Genomic DNA, 21,033 nt, shown 5'->3' with positions numbered 1-21,033 from the left:
ATAATCAAGCACATTCATTCTGCTCAGATATTTTAGTACAGAATATCTCAAAGTTAATGCCCTATCTTCATCACAGGATGTTTTCCTTTGAATAAACCTTACACAGTTACATTATTGAGAGGACAAAGTAAACATTATTTTGGTGAGAGGAAGGTAAAAAGATATATATGCACATTTCATCTCAACTAATTTTCTTGAAGAAATACCTTTTCTTCAATCTTTCTACACAAATTTATAATAAAAATGCACTATTAATGGTCAAATGTTAAAGAAAGCACTAGACAGAAACTGGAATCAATAGCCCCATAAGAGTGTATAATCAAACAAAGAAATAAATAGGTTTTCAGTAACAGGAACATCTTGGTTACTGTGGGAATTCCTGTTATGTTGTCTTCAGAATGCTTCTTCAAGAATGCTTACTAGAAAGTGACTTTCATGTAATATTGCATTGACTTTTGGGAGTTGGTTTCACGTGTACTTAAAATATGAATTATGCCCTAAGTCTTTTGAGTCTCTGCAGAATCATCTTACTCCAATGAAATTTCATTTAGAAGGTCCCAAGGTGATTTTTATTCATCAATTATGAAAGAGAAATTCAGGGTCTTGAGTTTTAACTGACTGCAGTCTTTGACAAAATCCCCAAGTCTTGCAAGTATTTTCTTTTGCTATGGTTAATAAGAAGTAAGACACAAAATATATAGGCTTGTACCAGCCAACTTTATGAGGCATTATAAACTTGCTTGGATTGTGACTAATATCTAAGAGGTTTTGAATGATAATACATTAAATCTCTATTATGGTTCCAACCTGTATTTTATTTGAACATTATTTTAAAATGTGATCCTTTAAAATATTTGAATCACTCTATATGGAACTATGTTCATGTATTGTAGCCTGAATATAAATAAGTTATCACATGAACAGTTAGCATTTATCTCATTTTTATTTATAATAAAATAAATATATATTATGAATTCTATTATGTATATCTCCTAGTAGCTTCTCTGTCTTTTATATACTAATGTTGAAATATATAAATAAACAAGTCAGGTTATAAAACAGATTGTACATTCCTCCCAAGCAAGAACTGCTATTATTGCAGTTTTTAAATTTATTTGTTTTTGTTTTCTGGGCCATACCCAGTGATGCTCAGGCGTTATTTCTGGCTCTGCAATAAGTAATTATTTTTTGCAGAGATGGGGGACCATATGGAATTCAAGGATCAGGTTGGCTGCATGCAAGACAAATACCTACCTGCTGTATTATTGCTTCACTTCATATCATTGTAGTAATAGACATGATGTTTTGTTCTTCTGTTATCAGCTTCTTCTCAATAATAATCTAGATTATAATGCTTAATATATAATTTCTCAGAATATTTTAATTCCTTTGCTATTATCAGCTTTGTTATTGAAATACTTGTATCTCAAAACTCATACTCAATGCTACCTCTATACTCATTCATTATGTATGTCTTTAAATCAATAAGTTGAGCAAGAAACAAGGTGTCTAGATTTAAAGCCTAAGGCATAATAATCTGTGATTTTAATATATAAATGGTGGTGAATATAGCATTTTGCTTTGGAAATAAATTTTTGGTAGTAATTCTATGGTATATGATTTTCCATATATCATAAGAAAAAATCATGTTGGTATGGGCCAGGAGACACTACAGCTGTTAGGCCACCCAAGCATGAGTGAAGTCTGGGTTTGATTCCATTCACTACTTGATCTCCTGTGCATAATAGGATGCAGTCCTGGAGTCCCTTAGTACTGCCTACTGTGGCCCTGGAGTCCCCCAACACTGCCAGGACATTCAGGTTAGACCCCGGTATGGTACTGCAGGGCCTAAGTCACACTTCATCCTGGTGCTCTTTGAACAGTGGCCCTTGTTGGCCAAGAATTGCCAGTGAGACCCTCAGATCTCCTGAGTACCTTTTGGGAGTCCCTTACCAAGGAAAAGTAAGTTTAATAAAAATTATTATTTATTTGTAATTTTAACACTTCATATATGAAAAATAGTTTGATTACTTATAATATAAAAAGCGATAATGCAAATGAGTTTTCAAAAGAAAGAATGTTTGAGAAGGTAGATGTGTGGTATAATTCTTGAGTTCATTGCTTTAGTTACTCTGAGGCATTACCCATTTAGCCATAATGAAGTTCTGACAGTGGACTACACAACTCTGGTCCATCCTAAAAACAAACAAAACACATGTGAAAAGTGTTTTTACTTCTTAGATTTCAGGCAGTGTAAGTGTAACACAGAAGAGGCCTCATCTCCACTTTTTGCATGTGAGCATTCTGCAGAACTGTATTAACAAAAATTTAATTAAAATTTTCATCATAATTTGAGGCCAGAATGGTAGAACAGTGGTAGGGCATTTGCCTTGCACATGGCTGACCCAGGATGGACCCGGGTTCAATCCCCAGCATCCCATGTGGTCCCCTGAGTGATTTCTGAGTGTAGAGTCGTGAGTAAACTCTGAGCACCGCTGGGTGTGCCCCCTTAAAAATCTAACAAAACAAAAATTTTTCCATAATTTTGGTTGTAAGTAATTGGATGTGTGCCTGAATAAAAATCGAAATTCTTCAGAGGAAAATAACATAATTCAGTTTTATTTGTGGAAATATATAGAAATAAACAGGGAAATAGAATTTATAGTTAAGAACAAACAAGAAATTAATAGAAACTTGTCCTGAGATTGCCTTAATATTGGAATTTTAAAAGATTGGAAAGCAGCAATTCCAAAAAATGTACAAAGCAGTAAGTAATAAATATATTCAGAGCATTCAATGAAATGTTTATAAGGCAGAACTGAAAGAACAAAGTGCAAAACAGACAAAACCAAAATCTAAGTGGGAGATCTTAAATTTAATTCTTTGTTTATTTGATTTTTTTTTCCTGCACCAGCAGGAGTTATTCATGGCTCTGCACTCAGGAAATTACTTCTGGAGGTTCTTGGGGGACCTAAGTTGGTGTCATGCAAGGCAAATGCCCCACCCACTCTGGCATTACTATTGCTCTGGTCCCAATAAAAGTTAATTCTTATTTATATCGCATATCAGTCAAAAAGGGAAATATATTGTAATCAAATATTTCTGATTTGTGGAGAGTGATCTGGATGAACAGACTTTCTCCAGTGTTAAATTTATAGAGGAATGATGGCAAAAGAACTTATACCAAAGACATTTTCAACACAAATAGAATTTAGGAGACCTAAAAATTATGATATGGGCTTTAAACTTGTTCTTTGGATGTAAAATTCTTCCCTTTTCCTTCCCTTTCCTTTTTTGTTGTTGTCACAGTGCATTAGGAGTCATACATACTTGGTTATGATTTTGTACTCTATAATTGATTGTGTTGTGAGGGATTGTACTATAAGATGTGGGGTGGTGCTAGAGATCAAACTGTCCTTCATATGCCTAAAAAGTAAGTCTTGCCCACTGAGCCACATCCCAGAGCTTCTTGAATATCAGATGGTTTAACCCACCCATTTAGCTTGGGCAGTTTTCAATTGGCTCCTGTTATTATCTTTTACTGATCAGTGTGTTTTGGGTTATAGAGCTGCAGGTGGCATTTCATTATGAAAATCCAGGCATTCTTTTTTTGTATTTGTGTCCATATGGAGCACCATCCCACTTATGCATGGAGGTGGCCTTAGGGGTGCTTTTGGGTAGGGCCAATTTCTTTCTTAAAATAGTGCTTTGAATTTTGTCAAGCACTTGGACAGAGCAGGAGGGCACTTGGCGCCAGGGGGAAAAAGGCATTGAAAAGGGAGGTGGAAGGACACAGTGGACAAATTTGGCTGACTTCACATGGTTGCCTGGGGTCTACTCTGGCTTGGAATATGAATTAGGCAGCGTGTGATTGGTACACATAGTTTTATTTCACAAAGAAAATTGGTAGATTTCACCCTTCATGCTATTCTATAAAATTAACTAAAGTATACACTTATATAGTTATGAAAATTATAAAAGTTACACCTGTAGTCAAGAAAAGATTAAGTTTCAGTATAACAGAGAAAACTTACCAACCTAGAAGTGACACTACAGATATTTCAATGACATATTCAAAGATAAGAAATTTGAGTTCAAAAATCAAGATATTTCAGTTGAAGTAATACTAATTTTTATAATGGGAAATACTTAGGATATTCTGTTTTATTTTTTTTTAATTTAAGTATATAGTTGTATTGAGAGCTAAACAACTTTGATTCAACATATTTAAAATGGTGTGTAATAGATATTCCCAGATAAAGTCATAGATCTCTATGACTTCACATTTTCATACACAGAGGACACATAATGAATCTGTATGTGAGATTTTTTTCTTTCAGCAGAGCAATCTAATGAACTAATTTGTCTCTTAAGGGTTGACTTTGGAAACTATTTTGGATACTATTATCAAATTGGGTAATATGAATAGTCTGGTTTATCTAGTTCATCTTTTAAATGAAGATACACCCTCATGGTTGTGACATGTGCAGTCATAAGTGTATAAATAATTATTTTATAATAAGATCCACACAGAAAGGTTTAGTTAAATTTCTCAAAGTAAATATTAACACTTACTTACTTGTGGGACTTCTGTAAAATCTATTTTAATTTTAGTGTTACCAGTTCTAATTTTCATTAGGGTCATTTGATTTTTAGCCTATGCAACTGTATTTTATCATCTGGAATATTTTGATCTTTTAATACAGTGAATTAAATTTAATTTAATAATTTTCTCTAAAGTATTTCATAGTTCTGTGCCTCTGCACATATCTTATGGGAAGGGAAAGGCAATGTCATACATGATAGACAAAATAGCCTATTGGATGATGTAAAGAAAGATTAGGACATAATTTTACATAGTTTATTTTATTATTATACCATTCTTTTACAGTCTTTACTTTTTGATGTATTTTCTAATGTGCATGATGTAACAATATTATAATAAGTGTGCATTATTTTAAAAAATGAAGATACATATGTAGGAGTATATATTCTAAATTTATTTTTGCTGACAGGGACCTGATTTTTGGTCCAGTTACAACACCTTAAAATGTGAAAATAAGAAAAAATAGATTTGTAAATTAGTGTGATTACCTAAATGATTTCATGGTGTTTAAGTAATTTCAGTGCAGTCACAAACATCTAATTTTTAAAATACACATAGTTAGTTATGCACTTAATAACCTAGGTTTACCAAAGCTGCATCCATCTCTAAGAAGTACTAAGTTGATGCCTGTGTAAAATTGGCCCTAATGTGATCCCGCAAATTGTTTTTGGACTCAGTTTGGGAGCTTGTTTGGAAGTTCTAGCAGGGGAACATAGCTCCTACCTTACACTTGGCCTCTATTTGGGGGAAGGTTGTCTGTGGGATGGGCACATATGTCTAAGGGAGGAGGAATACACCCTCCTTGCCAGCCAGACAGCCAAATCAACCCTCGTATTCAATGGAATGAAAAATGCTGTAGCATCGTTGCCCTCAGATCCACTTTGATTCACTTTTGAAGAACTATAAGGTAAAATTAAATCTGTTTTGATGTATTTTTCACAATGTCAATTTTTTAAAAGCCATGCATATAGTGAAATATGTTTTACTCATGTTTTGCTTCTAGTAATACATCGATGAGTTCATCATGTTTCCTAGATCAATTCTAAAAAAAATCAAAATAATAAATTTTGGAGGGTTTTGGGCCACACCCAAGGGCTCTTAAGGGTTACTCTTGGTTCTGTACTCAGAAAATATTCCTGGCAGGCTTGGAGGACCATATGGGATGCTGGGGATCAAGCAGGGGTCAGCTGCATGCAAGGCATATGCCCTACCTATTATGCTACCACTCTGGCCACCAAACAATAATAATTGCATTGTTCTGAATTTCCAGTTTTCAAAATATCATCAAACCATTTTATCTATGTAACATACTGTAAATAAAAGATTGATAATGTTTTTTGTTTTATTGTTTTTCTTTTTTGTTTTTTTTTTGGTTTTTGGGTCACACCCAGGAGCACTCAGGGGTTACTCCTGGCTCCTTGCTCAAAAATTGCTCCTGGCAGGCTCGGGAGACCATATGGGATGCCGGGATTCGAACCAATGACCTTCTGCATGAAAGGCAAATGCCTTACCTCCATGCTATCTCTTCGGCCCCTGATAATGTTAATGTAATTTTGCAGTTCATAAACTAATGCAACAGTTGAGGAAATTAGTCAAAGTTCCATATGGGGCCAGCAAGGTGGCGCTAGAGGTAAGGTGTCTGCCTTGCAAGCGCTAGCCAAGGAAAGGACCACGGTTCGATCCCCCGGCGTCCTATATGGTCTCCCCAAGCCAGGGGCAATTTCTGAGCACATAGCCAGGAATAACCCCTGAGCATCAAATGGGTGTGGCCCAAAAAAACAAAGAAAAAAAAAAGATCAGAAATAGTTGTCAAATCATGGTGTCCTAATTCTAGGGATTTCCACACTGATCACAATAATCACTTTTTATTATTAGTTTTTTCATGATATAATATGCAGTAAGACTTGAAATGCCACTTGTCTTTTAGAGTCACTTAGTTATACTCTATGTATGTTCAATATAACTTGAGGATGTAATGATGGTTGAAAGATAGAAAGAAAAATAAACAGTGTGGAGTGATTCACTCTCAGGGAGCACATACCTTTGAATACTGTAAGATGTGGATCTTCAGTTTGTCTGCTATGACTTCAATAGTGTTAACATATCCTTGGCTGGGTGTAATGTTATTTAAGGGTGCTTATGTCTTGCACATGTCACTTTCTTGCAAGCCAACTACTACATTCAGTATTCAGCAAATGAAACAAGGCTCTCTTCCAATATTGAGAAACTTAGGGATTTTTTCCAAGGAAAATTTGAGTTCTAGTGATTTTGCCTTCTGTGAAATGTCTAATCTAGATTGCTTTGGAGTGAAACTTCACTGTGTAAAAGGAAGCTAGCAATATTTATTTTACCAGCTAAAGAGAAGATTCAGGTGAAGAAATATATATAGAATTTTTCTGGGAGAAAAATGTACTTATATGATAGAAGTTTACGTAGATTTATTTAATCTAATTCCCATTGCAAAGTTTACCACTCTATTATTTGAAATGATTGAAGTCCCCTGGATACCTTTGCATTAAGTACTATTACTTTTTTAAATAAAAATCTTCTTCAATTTTTATAATTTAGTGCCTTATGAAGATTTGGTTAAGGAAGATACTAAACTGAGGGCATTAAAAATATTGCATTCATGAAGGATGTCGGGTTTTAAGAACAGCAACCAGTGCCTCTGAGATATGGATTCCAGCACCACTTCAGTTACTAACTTCTATATCCTTAAACAACTTATTTTCTTTCCTGAGCTCCAGTTTTTTCCTGTAAAAGAAGATTAAGTGAGATGCTGCCCAGGGAACCTTTTGAATTCTAGCATGGTTTATATTAGGTTTCTTTTAAAAAGCTGCATGTGTCAAATTGTCTTTTGGGGAGAGACTATAACAATTATTGTTCTTCTTTCTGCTTTCAGGTGTTGTGTCTTTCCCTCTTAGGTTAATAAACATTTTACCACCTTCATTCAAAGTCCTACATCCCTTTTTTCGGTTACTAGAATGTTTATTAGTGGTGGCCCATGTGCTTTATTTTATCAGTAGTGTCTTTTGATGGACTTTATTATTTGAATGGTGGATGACTCAGTACTTGAAACCCTTTTCCCCTTTTTTCCTATCTGTGTTTGGAATGTTTCAGTTCTTCACCTCCCTACTATATTTGTGGACTTTATAACTCCAGTAAATTTTGATGTGAATGTAAAAGATATTTGCTTTTGGGGCCAGCCTGGTGGCGCTAGAGCTAAAGTGTCTGCCTTGCCAGCGCTAGCCTAGGATGGACCGCGGTTCGATCCCCAGGTGTCCCACATGGTTCCCCAAGCCAGGAGCGACTTCTGAGAGCATAGCCAGGAGTAACCCCTGAGCGTTACCAGGTGTGGCCCAAAAACCAAAAAAAAAAAAAAAAAAAAAAAGATATTTGCTTTTGAATAATTGTCTCTCTAGATAAGTCTTTGAATTTCTTTTTTTTTTGGGGGGGGGTTTTGGGCCACACCCGGCGGTGCTCAGGGGTTACTCCTGGCTGTCTGCTCAGAAATAGCTTCTGGCAGGTACGGGGGACCATATGGGACACCGGGATTCGAACCAACCACCTTTGGTCCTGGATCAGCTGCTTGCAAGGCAAACTCCGCTGTGCTATCTCTCCGGGCCCATCTTTGAATTTCTTAATTTAGGAAGTAACCACACGTGTTGCCTGATTTCCTGTATATTTTGTAACAGTCTAATGATTTTTATCCATCCCCTAGTCTAGGCCCATAATTCTCAACTTTTTGCAACACCTGGTTGAAAGTCAGTGTTCTAGACTATGGACTCCTTATTTCCTATCAACTGGAAGACAGCATGCTTAAGCTTGATGTGTATGGGTGTCCAAACTGGGATTTCTTTTTTTTTTTTTTCTCACAGCTTTGTGTTTAAGTACTTGATAACCATTTCTGATGATTAGTCAAGGTGCTTCCTCCTTGGATCAACGATAATTGGTTGCAATTGAAGAGTTTGTAGAATGAATTCTTTATTTTTGTGGGAATGTGGTGAAAACTTATCATGTACAATGGTCCAAATAATAGGAACCATAAGCAGGAGGACCATAAACATTAAAACACTGAAAGGTAAATGGGAATATAAAGGTAGTGAGGCATGAGAAAGCAAAAGGAAAGGGGGAGTGTACATGAAAAGAGAGAGTTCTATATGGAAAGTTTGAGAGATACGGTAGGTAGATGAGTAAAGCACCACAGGAAGGCTAAAGCTATGATTATAAATTAATTTCAATATGTCATTTTATTTTAAATGAAAACTATGAACATGTTCCTAACACAGTAGCCTACAAATGGTCAGACCATGGTGTGATATTTCAAATTTATTGGCAGGTGATCAATTTCAGATCCACAGAGTGAAAATCAGCCTTACTTTACTTTTCCAAATATTTAGCATTTCCTTAGTTGGGAAAAATTCATACTTTTGTTTCAGTTTAGTTCCTGAGTAGCCTATTTTATCTAAGAAGATTGGTATAATACACTAGGGTGAGCATAAGAAATAGGTAGATATTCACATAATTTAATTTTTAAGCTCCTCACTGGCTGAGTCTAAGTTTTCATTTTTCCTTACATCTGTTCATTTTTTAAAACTTTTTCTTATCTTCTATTCCTAAATCTACAAATATTCTCAGAATACTAAGAATAACAACAGCAACAACAAAAACCCCACTTTCACCTTTCCTTTATTATCTTCTTTTGGGGGAGTTAGTACTTGGTTTGGAGGCCACATAATGGAGTGCTCAAGGTTTATTCCTGGCTCTGTGTTCAGGTTTCATGCACGATGGGTTTGAGGACCAAATGGGGTGTCTGAGATCAAACCCACATGAATTCAAATGCCCTCTCCATCATACTATCATTTCAGCCCCTTATACTATATATTTTTTATTTTAGTATTACTTTATTCAACTTGGTATAGCCAAAATTTTCTCATTTATGCATATAATATATAAAGATACTTTAAGCAATATTTACATTGTTAAAAACATTTCACTTTTTCTTTTGGTAATAATTACAAAATACAGCATATAATTAATTTCTATATCACAACTCAATTTAAACTACTAGTATTGACATTCAAGTGTCCAATATCATATAAGGCAATGGGTACATTTTTAATATAATTTTTACTTTGATCATAGTGGCTTACATATTGTTGACAATAATATTTTAGGTACATGTTAACTTAATATCAGGGGGATTCCCATCACTGAATTGTTCTCCCTACACCTTCGTTCCCATCCTACCTCCCATATCTTCCTCCCTCACCCCCGGGGCTGCAAGAATACTGGTCTCCTCTGTGCCTAACTTGCTACTTAGTGGTCTTACAACTGTTTGGTCTTGGTAGGTCCCTTATTTCCTCCTGTAACTGGGAGCCGGGACTAGATAGATAAAGTTACATGGTTTGTTTGAAGAAAAGTAATAAACTGGGGTAAAAATCAAATACGCCAAAAATGGGCGGAGTCCTTCTAGAGGCTCTCATCATCTGTTTGAGAGACGAAGGGGAAAAAGGTGAATCACCCTAACAGTACAAAAGAAGTGTCAAATAAAATATCCACTGAGCACTCTGACAATAAAGGTAAGCACCACATAAAAGCCATGATCTTGAAAGAAAAACATGGCAGAGCACATGAAGAAAGAAAAGAAAGGAAGAAAATAAATATATAAATATAAATAGAGACAACAACTTCAATAACCACATCAAAACAATGAAAACGACAAAAACTAGATAGATAAATTAAAAAAGGAGAAAATTTGTTTTGTGCTTTTTTTTTTCCCTCCTGCACAGGCACAGTAAATATTGGGGTTATTTGAAAAGGAATTCCCTTGGCCTAAGGGTTTCTCCACCCTTGTAGTATATTGTCATGGGATTAACTATAGACTCCATACAGGTGCATTTACTCTCCCCTTGGTGCTTTCGTGCTGTTTGGAAGACTTCTGCTCCGCCCTGGGTGATAAAGTCAGACTTCTGTATCCAAAGGTTTCTGTATCTACACAAGTCAAGGGGTGGAACTTATGATGAAGTCTTTCTTTGTGGTTCTAGAAGTTCTGCTCCCTCAATGTCATTTTAATCCATCTTCTGTGGTTGGTGGTCTTGGTCTTTGCATTGATCCTAGGATGTTTCCAGAAGACCCATTCCATTGCAATTTTCTCAGAAAGACCTTTGAAACTGGAGATCATGGTTGTTGTGTAGGCCATAGCTCACACTCTAGACTAGGGCTTTTATATTGGTCCCAGGAAACATACAGTCTGGTCATGGTTCTATCAGCCAGTCATCTGTAGATTGCAATCTTGGCTTTTGGATAGACCAAAGGGTGACAAGTCTTCTATATTGTTAGCTGGTGGGGTAGGATAACCTCTCTTAGGTCAAGTTGTTCGCATTTTCATCATTGTCAGGATATCATTTTAGAGCTGGCACTTGATGGTGTCCCAGCAGTATTAAGGATGTCCCAGATGGGATTTGTTTCCTGTAGCTGTTGTGAAGAATTGCATCATTTCTATGTCTGGGATCCAGGGTTCAAGGCTGGATGAATGATATCTAATCACCTGGGGTCTAAGTTGGGCTCATGTGATATACTTTCAGGGTGGGAGATGTCCCTGTATCGTAAACAAGTATGAGTTCTTATCCCTAGTAGATAAGAGCTCGTTTTTATACATAGACTTCCCCCTTTTTTAGTGTGTCTTTGCAGGGAGAAATGGTGCTACATTATATTGCCGGTGCATTTGGGGGTGGAAAGAGAAGAAAACAGAACAGGTCACACTCCCAAAAAATATTAAAAAAAATAGAAATAAAACTATATGTGCTCACAGAAATATATAAAAAATGAAATAACAAGGTAATTAAAGGAACAAAATGATGCAAAAGACTATCTTACATTTGGGGGAAAAGCAGGTAAAGAGGTATTGTGTACAGGTCTTATACTTATGATGAAAGTATAGGTTTCCCCATTGTCTTTTGAAATTTTCTTGTGGTGTGTGGGTTCCCAAGTGCCTTTTCATCATGCACCCTGACCTTCAGGAAGGTCTTGGGAAGAGTTCTTGCTTTGGGGGTACTTTTAGAGCTAAGTCCGTTTTCAAGTAACAGTCCATATTAGGAGTGACACACAGCATGAGTCAGCAGGGGAGTTGGTTGGCTCTTCTTGCCGGGGATGAGGTGTGGGTTTGACTGGGTGTCCCTTCAATTGGGTGCTGGGTACTGGTTATTTGGGGTAGAAGGTCAGTCTTGATGCCTAATGGATTAAGAACTGAGGGTGAAGAGTTTTAATAAGGTGGGAAATCTGGATGGGGTTGAGGGATGCAGGGATAGTCGGATATCCAAAGGGGGGAAAGGGGAATGTATATAGAAGGGGCAGGGAAGAAGAAAAGAGAAAATACATTAAAAAGAAAAGGAGAAGAGAAAAGAAGAAAAAAAGAAGAAAGTAGTGAGAAGAGAGGAGTAAAGAGCAAGGGAATTCTAGTTTACTTGAATGTGTTCGATGAGTAGGGCCTGTAGTATAAGTCTGTAGGTTACTGTTGCTGCTTCGATGGTCTGGGTGGTCATGTGCTTCAAGTTATACCTTCTTAAAAGAAGATATAACCTAGAGATAAAGTGTATGTTAAAGAGTTTTCTCGGGACATTCTCATAGTGCAAGCCGGGTATGGTATCTCGTGTGACTGAGTCTCGAGATGCCATCTTAGTTTGTCCATCCTTTGTATCTAAGAATGCCTGTGGACAGAAAAGCTGAGAGGTTATTTTAAATATTGTAAGATTAAGGCATTAAGACATATTGTTATGAGATGTTTTCATTGGAGTCAGTGATTTCCCATGGTATTCTTTACCTGTATTTCTGTATAAGATCCCTAAGGGGATATTATGGGCCTTTGCGGTAGAAGGCTGATTATATACCTGTTCTCTCTATGCTACTGTTTCTGCTGTTGTTGGTTTCTTTGTGGTATAATGTGTAGTCAAGAGTTTGTGTTGTTCTTCTTTCATATGTTTTGGGTACTACTTTGCGGTATTTGTTGACTGTTACAGTGTTTGGAGTTTCTACCCTGTTAAACCCTGTTATTTGATTGTTGAGTATTAGTTGTATATAAGGTGTATGTTCTAGGTGCTTCAGAATAGTGTTATCATTCTATATTTATCTTTCGTCTTCTGACTTACTTCGTTTAACATAATATGTTCTAGATCCATCCACTTTACTGCAAAGTCTGTGATTGTATCATTTCTGACTGCCATGTAGTATTCCATTGTGTATAGAAACCACATCTTAATGATGCATTCATCTGTTGTTGGACATCTAGGTTGGTTCCGAGACTTGGCTATTATACTGAGTGCTGCGATAAATAGTGGGGTGCACACATACTTTGGAATGAATGTCTTTCCAACTTGGGGTTAGATACCTAGGAGAGCAATTGCTGGGTCAAATGGTCTAGGGCGCCCACATGGGGAGTGGGGACTCACCAGGTCCGCTCTCCGTTTTTGGGCTTGGGATCCCTGGGGTGCAGCACTCGTGGTGGCGGTGGCAGGCGTGGGTCTAGGGCGCACACGTGGGGAGTGGAGACTCACCCGGTCTGCTCTCTGTTTTTGTGCCTGGGGTCCCTGAGGCGGGGCGCTTGGGGTGGTCTTGGGTGCCCACGTGGGGAGTGAGGACTCACCCAGTCTGCTCTCTATTTATGGGCCTGGGGTCCCTGGAGCGGGGTGCTCGGGGTGGCGGTGGCAGGCGCGGGTCTAGGGCACCCATGTGGGGAGTGGGGACTCACCCGGTCTGCTCTCCGTTATTGGGCCTGGGGTCCCTGGGCCCCTTATACTATATTATTACTATTTTCTTACTTCTCAATAGTCCTTTAATGATGAATTTCATCAAAACATTATACATATTATTTTACTTCCCTATTTTCTATGTTATTATAAAGCTTTCATTTCCCCTACCACACTCTTGGTTTTACTTTTATTAAAGTCAATTTATCTTTAAATCTACTGTTTTAATCTACTGAGACAAATCTACTGTCATATTTATAATCTTATTTTCCTGGTATCTTGACTGCATTTGATACCACTAATCACTCTATATAACTTATTTTTCTGTGGAAATAATTAGTTTTATTAGTGTTGAGCAGGTATTTTTGTGACTATTTATAGCTTTTCTTACTGCAGTAACCATATGTTACTTTAAATATACTCAAAAATAATATAAATTTTCTACCATTAGTTTTCTGAATCAGACCTGTCTCTTGATAAATATCCTGATTCATGGCCAGGATTCTGCCAATATTAATGCCAGTTCAACTATCACCTCTTCCTTCTCCTTCCTCAATTGATAACAGCACAAATTTTTGTATATGCTAATTTTTTCTAAATGTGAGTCCAAACACCTATCAACATACCATGTATATGGGACAATTATTTAAGAACTAGGGTAGCATTTTAGTGACCAGAGATCTGAAAGCTTATTACAACAATTATTTCTAGAAACCTTATAAAACCTTTCATTATAATTATGTATATTAAAATGTAGATGTTATTTAAGCAACCCCTATTTATACAAAAAGGGAAGCAAAACTTTCCTATTTAGACATTACTTTAGCATCTATAATTTAACACTCATACAGTAGCTTTTGCTTAATATTTATTAGTCAATTACAACATAAAATTTTTGTTGTAAAAAAGATTTGTATTTTGTGTTTGTATTTTTGACAAATGGTTGTGTTACATCACTAATTATCAGGGAGATGCAAATCAAAACAATAATGAGATACCATCTCACACCACAGAGACTGACAGACATCACAGAGATCAAGAACAATAAGTGCTGGTGGGGATGTAAGGAGAAAAGAACTCTTGCTGGTGGGAATGCCATCTATTCCAGCCTTTATGGAAAACAATATGAAGATTCCTTAAAAAACTGGAAATTGAACTCCCATATGATTCAGCTATACCACTCCTAGGGATATACCCTAGAAACACAAAAATGCAATAAAATACACCTTCCTCACATCTATATTCATCGCAGCACTATTTACAATAGCCAGACCCTAGAAACAACAAAGATGCCCTTCAACAGATGAATGGCTAAAGAAACTGTGGTGCATGTACACAATGGCATATTATGCAGCCTTTGGGAGAGATGAAAATTTTCTATGAATGGATGGACATGGAAACTATTATGCTGAGTGAAATAAGTCAGAGGGAAAAAAGAGACAAAAAATAGTCTCATTTATCTATGGATTTTAAGAAAAATAAAAGACATTATTGTGATAATGCCCAGAGACAAGGGATGGAAGGACTGGCTCACAATACGAAGCTCACCACTAAGAGTGCTGAGTGCAGTTAGAGAAATAACTACACTAACAACTACCATGATAATGTTAATGAGTGAGAGAAGTAGAATGCCTGTCTCGAATACAGGCAGAGGGGTGGGGTTAGGTAGAGGGAGATGGGGTTCATTGGTGGTGGGAATGTTGCATTGATGCAGGGGGGTGTTCTTTTGGTGACTGAAATTCAACTACAGTCATGTTTGTTATCATGGTATTTAAATAAAATAAAATAATTTATATATATATATATATATATATATATAAACAAAAACCAGTTGTGTTAGCATGTTAAGCAGAATTATCTTCAGATATTAGGAACTTTTCAATGCCAGGATGTTGAATACTTTGAAGGCTTTGGTATAGAGTCAATAAATTGTTTTTCTTTCAATAATAGTAATAGTAATAACATAATAGTAACAATATCACCAATTTTATTATTAACATCAGTGCTTTTTATCCCACTTTCTTTTGTTTTATAATAATTGGTACATTCTTTCTCTTTCTCTTTCTTATTTTTCTAAATATAATTTTTATTTTAATCATAGTGGCTTACATATCATTGACAATATTTTAGGTACATATTAACATAAAATCAGGGGAGTTCTCATCACTGAATTGTCCTCCCTCCACTTCTGTTTCCGTCCTACCTCCCATATTCTCCTCCCTCACCCCTGGGGCTGCCAGAATAAGTGGTCCCCTCTGTGCCTAGCTTACTACTAGTGGTCCGACACTTGTTTGGTCTTGGTACCTACCTTATTTCCCGCTCTGATTGTGAGTGGGGACTAGATAGTTCAAGTTATGTGATTTTGTTTGAAGAAGAGAAAAGTAATAAACTGGGGAAATATCAAATATGCCAAAAATGGGTGGAGTCCTTCTGGAGGCTCTCATCCTAGGTTTGAGAGACGAATGGGAAAAAGAAGGTGAAACACCACAACAGTAGACAAAGACTTTCTCTTTTTCTTTAATGCAACATATAAACTTTATGTAACAAAAGTAACAGGTAAACTCAAATAGGCACTTTTTTAAAGAGAATAATTAGAAGAATTTTTGTTATAAGCATTTTTATCTTAACCTACTGCAGTTGCATTTAACGGACCTCAGTTGCTGTGAAGAATACAGCTCATGCACAGGGATGATAAACAATTTGTACATTTTTCAAGTATTCACTGAATACTACTGCATATACACATATACATTAAATTTGAGAGATTTAATCGACATCTCTAGATATACTTCATTTTTGTTGATCTTTGGGAAAAGGTAGCCTAAATAGAATTTGTAACTCTGGTTTGTGAATCATGTAATGAATGCAGCCTAGATCCTGCTGAACATCAAGTCTTCTCTGTTCCTCTTCAAGCATCAGATGAGTTTTGAGTACTCTTTTAGAGAGTCTTCTGGGTAATATGACAATGTCTGCTGGTACTCATTGTGCTCGTCAAAGTATTTCTCCAAATAGTAGATCTGCTTATGAGCCATTCATGCTGTGGGGTAAAGGCAGGGAAGGAAGGATAAAGCATGTCCTCAACAGAATGAAGAGACCCAATTGCAACCCAATTTCTAAAAGAAACTTATCCATCTAAGCAAATCATCGAATAATTTCCATGTGAATTAACTAATTATTGTTTTGAAATGTGGTAACATCCCAGAATAATGTGCCCAAGGGCAATTTTGACAAGAAAATATACAGATTCCAATATAAAAACCAAGATCTACTTGGTATTTTCTTTTTATTCTTTTATTTTTAAACATTTATTTATTTATTTGTTTGTTTGTTTGTTTGTTTTTTGGGCCACACCCGGCGTTGCTCAGGGGTTACTCCTGGCTGTCTGCTCAGAAATAGCTCCTGGCAGGCACGGGGGACCATATGGGACACCGGGATTCGAACCAACCACCTTTGGTCCTGGATCGGCTGCTTGCAGGGCAAACACCGCTGTGCTATCTCTCTGGGCCCTTATTTATTTATTCATTTATTTATTTATTTATTTATTTATTTATAAATTTAGGAGTTTGAGGCACATCCAGTGGTGCTCAGGGGCCACTCTTGGATCTGTGCTCAGAAATTGCTCTTGGCAGGCAAGGGGACCATGTGGGATGTCGGGAACCGAACCTGGGTCCATCCTGGGTTGGCCACGTGCAAGGTAAATGCCTTACTGCTGTGCTATCACTCTGACCCCTACTCAGTACTTTCTGAATTTGAAAAGCACTTGTATATAAAGGAAATATGTCATGAGAGAACTTTTGGAGATTATATTATATGTGATATATATTTTTTAAATTGTGCTGATGGCTACACAACTGACATTTTTTTTTCGTTTACTTTTTTTTTTTTTTTTGCCACATTCAGCAGGTCAGTGGTTACGCCTAGTTCTGTGCTAAGAAATTACTTTTGGCAAGCTTGGGGGACCATGGGATGCTGGGGAGCGAATCCAGGTTGATCAAGGGCTATCATCCCTCAAGCCCATAATTAGTACTTTTTTTTTTTCATTTAAATTACTGTGAGATACACTGTTACAAAGTTGTTCATGATTGAGTTTCAGGCATAGACAGTTTAAACATCCTTCACCATTGCACATTGTCCATCAACAATATCTCCAGTTTCCTTCCTGCCCTCCCCCTGAGAATGACCTTTAGAAACTTACCCTGATACCCAGCAATATCAAAAAAATGGTATGAAGAACTTAAAAAAAATGGGTGAAGACATAACTTGAATTATCAAGCTCCACCTCTCAAATAGAGGGGAAACAAGGGAGGGTACCAGGACCAAACAGATATGTGATCACTGATAGTAAGCTAGACAAAGAGGGGACCACTTACTCTAGAAGCTCGGGGGGATGTTGGTGGGGGATATGGTTGCAGGAAGGGAATGGGGATGGGGGGAGGACAAATTTGGTGATGGTATTCTCCTGATTCAATGTTAATATGTACTTAAAATACTACTATGAAAGATATGTAAGCCACTATGATCAAAATAAAAATTAAAAAAAAAGTATAATCCTTAACTTTGAAACTTACCTTGTCAAGGGAACAGTGGAGTGAGAAAGGGATCAGAGGAAGCTTGGAAACACTGGTGGAGGGAATTAACAGAGGTGCTAGGAGTTTGGGGGGGGGAATGTTATATTCCTTATAGTGTATTATCAACAACTTTGTATATCTTTAATTAATCAATTAAATAAATTATTTTTATGTGAGTAAAAATTTAAATAAAAATTTAGTTTGTCTGTAACTTACCTTTAATTTAGTAAAGATAATAAATTTAATTAATAATTAATTAAATCATTAAATAAATAGAATAACCTTTGATAAAAAATGGGTGAAGAATTTAACAGATACTTCACTGAAGACATACAACTGACCAACTCATGCACATAGAAAATGCTCACAATATTTATTATTGGTGGAATGCAAATCAAACAAAGATGGGATATAACACCTGTGAAAATACCTAGTATAAAAAAGGCTAGAAACAATCAATATTGGTTCGGGTGTGTCTAATTAGGAACATTCATAGCATTTAGTAGAAATGTAAATTGATTTGGTTTCAATGCAAACAGTATAAAGATTTCTCAAACAATTTTAAAAAGTATAGCTGTATGATACTACAATCTAACTCCTTGACATCTCTCTGAAGAGCATACAAGCAAAAGTAATGGAAGCAAAACCATGGATGTAGAAATAATGTGTGGGGAGCGGAGATAGGAGAGAAATCTAATGAGCTGTCTTGGAGGGATGTTGGTACTTGAATAGTAGTTACATGGTGTACTTTGAAAAGGTGTGAAATTATGCTATCATGTAAGCAAAGACTATTTGAAACACATATAGACATATAAATAAAGATTTTTTTCCTAAAATTTCCAATTACAGTTTTCAGCATATACTTTTGGGTTCTGTAAATATTTTAAATTCAGGATTTAAAAGTATTAATGTGTTTCAGTCCATGGAGATTATCATTCTGAAGCCCAAACATTATCTCCTTTCAGCACCAATTTCTTGTCCAGAGTGATCATCTCTATCACTCAACTGACAGATTTTGGTCTCATTTGGACCAGTGGAAGCCTATTGAAATTACCCCTGAGTTCTTGATAACTTGTTTGTTTTTCTGGAATGATACTTGTTTGAAGCTTTGGAATATTCTCAGGGCCAAACAAAATCCCAAAAAGTGAGGGTAGAAACAGGATTTCATTGAGAGAGGCAAAGCAGCGAGGCCACAGGCTTTACAGCCAGCCAGTAAACCGAGAGAGAGAGAGAGAGAGAGAGAGAGAGAGAGAGAGAGAGAGAGAAAGAGAGAGAGAGAGAGAGAGAATTCCCTTCCAATTGTGTTTTAAAAATTATGGCTGATCTTGTTATTGCTTTATCAAATGTTGCTATAGTTTTATATATTTTCTCTTAGGTAAGTAGCAATATCCTACATTGTTTTTAACTTTGTAAAAGTTAATAATAATAATATTGGTTAAAGTCATAGTATTTTGGTTTTATTTTTATTTTGGGGGGGATGTGGGATCACAGTTTGCCATGTTCAGGGTTTACTTTTAGCTCTGTACTAAGAAGTCATTCCTGGTACTATTCAGTACCAAAGATTAAATCTGCATTGGATGCACGTGAGTCAAAGTACCATATTCGCCAAAATACCAATCCAGTGTATAAAACCATAGCATTTAAGAAATAATGTAAGGGACCGGAGCAGTGGCACAAGCAGTAGAGCGTTTGCCTTTTATACACTAATCTAGGACAGACTGCAGTTTGATCTCCCGGTGTCCCATATGGTGCCCCAAGCCAGGAGCTATTTCTGAGCACATAGCCAGGAGTAACCCCTGAGCGTCACTGGATCTGGCCCAAAAAGCAAAAAAAAAAAAAAAAGAAAGAAAGAAAGAAAGAAAGAAAGAAAGAAAGAAAGAAAGAAAGAAAGAAAGAAAGAAAGAAAGAAAGAAAGAAAGAAAGAAAGAAAGAAAGAGAGAAAAAGAGAATGCAGGAAGGAAGGAAGGAAGGAAGGAAGGAAGGAAGGAAGGAAGGAAGGAAGGAAGGAAGGAAGGAAGGAAGGAAGGAAGGAAGGAAGAAAAAGAAAGAAGGAAGGAAGAAATGAAGAAAGAAAGAAAAAGAAAGGAAGGAAGGAAGAAAGAAAGAAGGAAAGAAAGAAAGAAAGAAAAGAAAGAAAGAAAGAAAGAAAGAAAGAAAGAAAGAAAGAAAGAAAGAAAGAAAGAAAGAAAGAAAGAAAGAAAGAAAGAAAGAAAGAAAGAAAGAGAGAGAGAAAGAGAGAGAGAGAAAGAGAGAGAGAAAGAAGGAAGGGAGGGAGGGAGGAAGGAAGAAGAAAGAAAGAAAGAGAGAAAGAAAGAAAGAAAGAAAGAAAGAAAGAAAGAAAGAAAGAAAGAAAGAAAGAAAGAAAGAAAGAAAGAAAGAAAGAAAGAAAGAGAAAGAAAAAGAAAGAAAGAAAGAAAGAAAGAAAGAAAGAAAGAAAGAAAGAAAGAAAGAAAGAAAGAAAGAAAGAAAGAAAGAAAGAGAGAAAGAAAGAAAGAAAGAGAGAAAGAGAGAGAAAGAGAGAAGGGAGGAAAGGAGGAAGGAAGGAAGGAAGGAAGGAAGGAAGGAAGGGTGAAAGAAGGAAGGAAGGAAGGAAGGAAGGAAGGAAGGAAGGAAGGAAGGAAGGAAGGAAGGAAGGAAGGAAGGAAGGAAGGAAGGAAGGAAGGAAGGAAGGAAGAGGAATTACATATGGTCCCCTGAGCCTGCCAGGAGCCATTTCTGAGCACAGATCCAGGAGTAAGTAACTTCTGAACACTGCCAGGTGTGGCCCCCAAACCAAAAAAAAAGTTAAAAAGAAATAATAATCAAGGGACTGATCAGTAGTAGTAGTAGTAGTAGTAGTAGTAGTAGTAGTAGTAGTAGTAGTAGTAGTAGTAGTAGTAGTAGTAGTAAATATGTTCTTCCTTCTGATTTTTTGTTGTTGCTATTTTGGGGCCACAGCTACATCCATATGTGATGCTGGAAATCAAAGCAGAATGTACAGATGCAAATGAAGCACCTTACCAGCTGCAATACTCTCTAGCACCTTCCATGTTTTTGTTTTGTTTTTGGCAAACTCTTGGCAGCGGTCAGGAATAGCTCCTGGTGAGATGGGGGACCATATGGGATGCCATAGACC

General features: G+C 36.6%; 1 protein-coding gene and 1 pseudogene across 1 annotated transcript in view; one reads left to right on the top strand and one right to left on the bottom strand.

Moving 5' to 3' along the window:
* Positions 1 to 21,033, top strand: part of RELN (reelin) — a 548,597-nt gene that overhangs the window by 110,078 nt on the left and 417,486 nt on the right. The window lies entirely within an intron of this gene.
* LOC126022767 (cyclin-dependent kinases regulatory subunit 2-like) lies at positions 16,141 to 16,382 on the bottom strand (annotated as a pseudogene).

Source organism: Suncus etruscus, chromosome 1 (genome assembly GCF_024139225.1).
Source record: "Suncus etruscus isolate mSunEtr1 chromosome 1, mSunEtr1.pri.cur, whole genome shotgun sequence".
In the NCBI taxonomy this organism is placed as follows: Eukaryota; Metazoa; Chordata; class Mammalia; order Eulipotyphla; family Soricidae; genus Suncus; species Suncus etruscus.
This window is presented reverse-complemented; position numbering and strand designations above follow the sequence as displayed.